At 42.0% G+C, this 6,738-nt stretch overlaps 1 pseudogene across 1 annotated transcript; it reads right to left on the reverse strand.

The window, feature by feature from the left end:
- Nucleotides 1-1,237: 1,237 nt before the first annotated feature.
- LOC311428928 (zinc finger CCCH domain-containing protein 11A-like) lies at nucleotides 1,238-5,855 on the reverse strand (annotated as a pseudogene). Its single transcript, XR_014698939.1, has 8 exons — nucleotides 5,802-5,855; nucleotides 5,483-5,602; nucleotides 4,579-4,702; nucleotides 3,946-4,148; nucleotides 3,143-3,262; nucleotides 2,557-2,637; nucleotides 2,152-2,262; nucleotides 1,238-1,421 (listed from the first exon to the last, which is right to left on the reverse strand). The product of XR_014698939.1 is annotated as a zinc finger CCCH domain-containing protein 11A-like (transcript).
- Between the last annotated feature and the right edge of the window lie 883 nt (nucleotides 5,856-6,738).

The raw sequence follows: 6,738 nt of genomic DNA on the forward strand, positions 1-6,738 counted from the left end.
CGATTATTCTTTTTTTCAGACAAGGCTTCAGAGAAAGTTTGCATGCGACCTGCACGAGCAGCTCTTGCCCCTGCGCTGGAATCTTCAGTTTTACCGTGCCCTTCAGCCTCGGCTTTGGCTTGAGGTTCGCGTCTCTGAAGAGCTTTCTCACGACGGATTTCCTCCAGTGTTTTCACATGGATCTCTCCCATCGGCTTAGCAGCCTTCCCTGTCATCATCAAGAAATGAGGAGAAGCACCAACATTTAAAGAGAGTCCAGCAATATTTTAAGTCTCCAAAATTTGTCAGAGCACTAAGGAAAACTCATCTTGAGCGTTCCCAATAATGCATCTTAGAACAATATCCTTAGAACAACATTCTCCTCCTCCTCTGAGCCACTTGTATTTTGAAGACCAGCCCTATCCAGAGAGAACTGCTACACAGAAATGCTGCTTTACTTTATTACTTTTTCAGACTGCATTTCAAATTCCTGCTCCTGGCAGTGGTTCTATTCTAATTGTACGTAACGGTTCACAGAAGCAGCTAAAAACCTCGACAAGGCACAAGTAGAAAATAAACACACACCTAGAGCCAGAGTTCTGATAGTGGCTGTCAGAAGAGCTTCAGCACTCAACCAAGAGGCGTCAGTTCTTTGTTTTCGTTTAAATTAGTTTGTAGGGATGTATGAAAGCAGTCCAAGTTCGTGGAAAGGACGGAGGAGAAAGCATATTTAAGATCTAGCTGTTACCTCTCAGTACTGGTCTGTTTAGGAGGTAATCCCAGCCTGTCCTTCAGAGACTTGGGAACTCGAACTGCAAAACAGAAAAAGAACGAATTAGGGAGGCTGCATAATGTCAACTTCAGGTTCACATTTCAAAACAAGACAGGAAAGGTAACTTTGAATCCCAGTGATTACGACCTCAGCCAACATGCAAAAAGAAACATCACTGGAAAAGGACAAACAGAAAGACTAAAAACGAAACCCAGGAATCCAATCCAGATGCCCGTTTAGTACCTGTCTCTCTCTTGGGTGCTTTGTCAGCATTTCCCGGAGCCTCTACCTTCTTCCCCAGCCTTTCAGCAAGGCTGCGCTTCACTGGAAGGCTGCCTACATCATCTTCAGAGAAAACAAGGAATATTGTAAGAACTTTTCTTTGCAGGAAGGTTTGAGAACAGTCAACAATAAGCTTCTCTTTTTCAAGCATATTTTCATAGAATTGCCTTTCAGCTGCTAAATGATTTTTTTTTTTTTTTTCCATTTCTGCCGTCAACACAGATCTCCACTGCAATGTATTTTCCTTTCATACATCACAAATACTCTTTAATGCAGTCATATATAGAAGGCAGCACCTACGTAACAGCTCGTAAAAAGTTCTCACCCGCGGAGGCTTTCCGTTTTCCTTGTCTATCAGCAAGATCTACTCGAACCACAGGTTCCTCCCCTAAAACAAAAGGGAATTTTTTTTTCTATTTCACAGAAACCAGTAGCCAACAGAAATATTATCCTGTTAGCCCATGTCCAAAAAACCCTAGTCAGACACTGTTTTGACAGCTAGACCACACAAACTCATATTTTAACTATAATTAACATGGAAAAAAAATATTAATAGTCTCAGTGCTTGCTTCAAATTCCAGCTGAGATAGTAGAGAGTGAATCTGAGTCTGCTTGACACCTATACTTTGTGCAGAACAAAGCTGCATAAGCAAGCAGAATATTCTTAGGTGCAAATGCTGAGAAATATTCCTTTCTAAGGTGAATGTCTACGAGTAAAAGTACTTCCACACTTTTTTCCCTTTAAAAGGCATTTGCACAGCTCTAAACAATTTATACACAAACTCCTGTCATACTGTGTCCACACCTGCCACTGTACGCCTCTTTAATGCTTCAGAAATTGCTTCTTATATAGCACTGGCTTCTACAGCTCGCTCTTCTCGTTACTCTTCTGTTTTTCAGTTACCCCCCTATTGGCATACTGACACTTTTTTTTTTCTCCTGCCACTGCACTTAACCTGAGCACCAAATCTTTCCAGTACAACCAGGGACTTTAAGCATAAAAGCACGTTTTGAACAGAAGGCAGCACCAGAAGGCTAACATGGGTGAATTGTTTTAATTATTGCTTAACCCTCCAGTTTAGGAGTAATGAAATCAAAACAAAAGCATTCATTATTACCTTTCTTGGAAGACACTGTCACAGTTCTCACCACTGTCCGGACATTTTCCTCTTCTGGAGCAGGAAAAATCATAGAATCAACGGGACGAAGAGAAGATCTTGAAGAACCTTCTGTTCAGAGCAACCAAAACATAAGGAAGTTTACCCAACATAAAAAACTATCACAAAGAACAAAAAACTTTAAATGATTTGTTACTGTCAAAAATACAGCAAGCAGAGCATGTAAAGAAGAGAGGTGACTAATTTGCCTCTGGTTGCCCTTTGGACTCCCATTTAGAATACCAGCTGGCTGAGAATCAGGTTGCTTTATGCCCCCAGCTAAAAATGGAAGTCTGTCCCTCAAGCAGCTCCCAGTCACCATCACCTGCCGTGAACAGGATAAGAAAGTAGGCAATATTAACTCACCACCGTGTCTCTTATTTTTTTCCTTCATCTTCTGCCATTTGATTTCCTCAAGTGTTTTTATTCCAAAATTCAGATTGCCCTCTGAAAACAGGAAACAGTTCATGAGACAGGCTTAGAGGCACTCACTGAGGACCACAGATCCTCAGGCTTCTTAGCGCTCAGGAACTTTCTGAAGTATTTCGAATAAAGCCTGTCAACACTCCTCACAAGTGAAAGAGCCATAGAACCAATGGCATTTTGCCCCTCCTTTCATCCTTCAGGGTTCAAAATGTAGTTTTAATTTTAATCCATTTACACAATATTAGATCCCTCTATCGTTAGATATGGCTTATCAGCAGTGGTTGCAAGGCTGCACGTGCAGCCATTTAAACTCCATGCTGTGGCCCTGTTTTGTTCTCCAAAAGTAAAGAAAAGGAGTTCACCTTTCTGACCCAATGGGCACATGATGGTATTAATGGCAGAAATGAGATCATGGAAATAACCGACTCCATTCAGCACCCCTACATTTTGTTGTGTTTTTACACCACGCTGCTTTTGACTTAACTGTCAAGTTCTTCTGATTTATCCTACTAAGGTGCTGGCATACCTTGTTTAGTAGTAATAGAACTGCCTTTCCGAGTGGAAATCACCCGTAACCCATTTTTGCCTTCCGCAGCTGGATGCTGGACGGGAGTTTTAGTTTCTTCTCCTTCCTCAGAAAGTTGGTCTGAAGGGGAAAAATCGATTCAGTTATGCATAGACCAGGTTGGTCATGATTACGTAGCTCATGCAGTGACACTTCAGCCCATGGTTCATACAAAAAACTTTGTTGCTGTTTTGTTTTTTTTTGTTTGTTTGTTTGTTTGTTTGTTTGTTTTTAAACAGCTACACTGACCTGATGAACTCCTAAGTAGAATACACTAGGACAAAACATCTAGGACTCTAGATTCTCTCTGCAGCTTTAACTACTACACAACACATTGCTCTTCAGACAGAAAAAAGAAATTTCCTTCCTAGTTTCACATAGAACTTTACACAAAAGACCAGCTAAAGCCAGGAGTGGTTCTAAGCTTTCCTCCAACGTTTCAGCTTCTGTCCACTGACTGCCAGACAAAGCCACCAGTGACCTGGCCAGACTGCCTGCCCTATCGCTAGTCAGACCTCAGGTCATCTGTGATTTATACACTCATTTACAGCACAGATTCCTTCCAAGAACCAAAGATTTAACACATTCATTTACAGCACAAATTCCTTCAAGAACCAAAGATTTAACACATTCATTTACAGCACAAATTCCTTCAAGAACCAAAGATTTAACACATTCATTTACAGCACAAATTCCTTCAAGAAACAAAGATTTACACAATCATTTACAGCACAAATTCCTTCCAAGAACCAAAACATGCTCACCATCATCATCTTCATCATCATCTGCAGCATTGATTACAACTGGAGGGTGTGTAGGGCTTGGGACATTTTCAGAGTTTTCCACTTTCGTCACCCCCTTAGCTGTGGAGAGGGATTTGACTGGACAGAAAGTTTGTTTTGCTGCAGTGACATCTGAGCCACTTTCAGATCATCGTCCGCGCACTCAGGCGGACTTGGCAGTGTAGCTAGAGGAAGAGGAGGATCATCGGTAATATGGCAGTTTAAAACTTTGACCACAATGCAAAGAGATGGTAGCAAAGGCAGATAACCCGCACAGACAACGAATTCAGCATCTCCTTTTGCCCATCCCATCACTGCTTACACCGTGAACAATGATTTCCCTTCCAACAACAACACATCTCCCTACCACCCAGCAAAAGAGGAAACAACAGGAAGCAAACTGCAAGGCAAACATCACACAAAGCAAAGAGAAGCTGAGCACGAAAGCAGAAAACAAACACCAGCAGTACACTCGGTGCAGTACACCTATGACTGCAGACCTTTTCCTGCCCTCACAAATGAACAGTTACCTGACGCCCCCTACAGGATTGGCACCCACTAAGTAATACTCAAAATTAATTCTTCAGCGCTTAAAGAAAAAGGACCTAAACTCACTCTTGCTTGGTGGTAAGAATTGTCCATCGATGTAACGTCCCTTTGCATGATGAAAAGCACAGTTGGCTTTCTGACAGCCTCCCGGCTGGTTCTCCCAGTAGCAAGGAATCTCACTGCGCTTTTTCTGAAGACAGAAAGAAAGAAAAGCTCGTGATAACATGCACCTGAGGCTTGCAAAGAGATGCACAGCTCCAGATCGTGACAGCTGTCACAACACAGTGCTGAAACAGCATTCCAAAGGTCAATTTCTCAGTTAAGTGTAGTATTTCTGGGCATATTCACAAAGTTTGCATAAGCTGTAACCACTATGCACATTTAGTTTGGTCATCACTCAGTTTGAGAAGACAGGCACTCTCAGACATCACTTGAGGGTGGCTTAAACTAATACACCTAGGATTATACTAGGATTATTCAGAGGGAAAAAGAACATCTGAAATTGCCTAGGTTAACCCTGTCTAGAACTACTTCTTGGAGACTTAGTTCTGCTGCACCTTTAACTTTCCCCACTTCCTACCCCAGGCAGCTACAACAGCGTTATCTGAAGGACTGTGGGTCAGAAGACACCTGATAGTTCATTATCAAGCCTGCTCCCATGAGGATAGAACAGCCTGTTTATTACCCCCCTGCTCCAGCACGTTTTAGCAGTCTATTTAACAGCTATTCTGCATCTCTTGAGAAAACTGTCAGCATCTAATAAAAAAAAAATAAAAAAATATCTTGCTAAGACATACCTAAGGCATTGATTTTATTTCCCTCTGCTTCCTCCCACCCCCTCTCTTGGTAACAGAAACCAGTATGATTTTGAAGCAAACAAATCTACCCTGCAAAAGCGCAATCAGTACACCTACGGCACTGAAAAATGCTTTTGTGGATTTATTTTGAGAACACATTGTTAGGCACTCACGTCAATTTCCATGTGTCTGAATCGGCAGACATTCCTGAAACAACGACCCTCCTGCCACAGCTTGCAGACCGTCTCATTGCCCAGAGCAGCTTCGCAGTGGCGGTAGGCACATTTGTCTCCCTGGAACCAAAAGGAAACCAACAAGGAAAATAGAGTACAGCCTCAAAAATGGCCATGCTGCTGCCTAATGGTGCTACAACTGAATTCACAATCTATCTGGTTCTCAAGTTAACCAAAGACCAGTGTGCTTCCTCCTCCTAATCTACTCCTTCCTGAAAAAAGGGGAGAAAAAAGCAAAGCAAAGGAAAGCCAGCCATACCTTGCTACAGGTAGAATAGAAATAGAAGTAGCAATCGTCTCCTTGTTTAGACATGCCGACGAGTTCTGCTAACAAGCTCGGGTTCTCTCCACAGGGACTTCCTCTGCTCTTGGAGAGAGCTGTCTTCACCCTTGCTTGGGCTGAAAGTCTTCTACTGGCTTGTGATCAGTGAAATCTTCTTTTTAAAAGTAACCCGAAAGAAAGTAACAAGTGAAAAATAATGAGGAACAAACGTTTTTCCAGCTTTCTTCAGTTAATCAAATCAAGTTATCAGTCTCTCAAAGAGAGCAAAGCCTTGAAATCAGCTGTTACATGAACTAACTAAATATTAAAGTTCTGTAAAGCTGCCAGGAGCTTTGTCAGCAAGCGTTCTCTTCCACATCCTCAATAATATGACCTGGAGCACATCTGGAAGCCTGAAAACGGAGTCACTCCTTAAAAAACCACCTGATGATACATGCAAGTCAATAATCAACTATGGCTACAAATAACTTCTCTAGAACACAGTTAGGACGCATTAAACAGCACGTTCCAGGCCCTGTGGGTCTTCGATTTCACCTACCTGGACAACCTCAGCAAAGTTATCGATCTTCAAAGGCTTCCAGTTAACTGCTCCTGTAGGCCGAACCAAGACTGAATCCGTGAATTAATAATAAAGGGGTAGGAAGAATTTTCCTCCTCACTTTGCCAAGGGAACCTCTCATCCACAATTCAAACATAGGATGCGCTTTTAAACAGCTTATAACTAAGAGAGGAAGCAAGTCCATTTGAATGCTCTCTCAGACTGGATGCAGCCACGGTTAGTTAGCTCTTCAAAAAAATAAAAAACAAAAACCAAAACAAAACAAAAACAAAAAAAAAAAACCAGCGCATTTAGAGATGAACTCGTGATTCAAAGTGGCTGCAAAAATGAGGCTCCATCTTCCACAGCCGGACA

The sequence above is a fragment of the Aythya ferina genome (genome assembly GCF_964211825.1).
Source record: "Aythya ferina genome assembly, contig: HAP1_SCAFFOLD_195, whole genome shotgun sequence".
Lineage (NCBI taxonomy): Eukaryota > Metazoa > Chordata > Aves > Anseriformes > Anatidae > Aythya > Aythya ferina.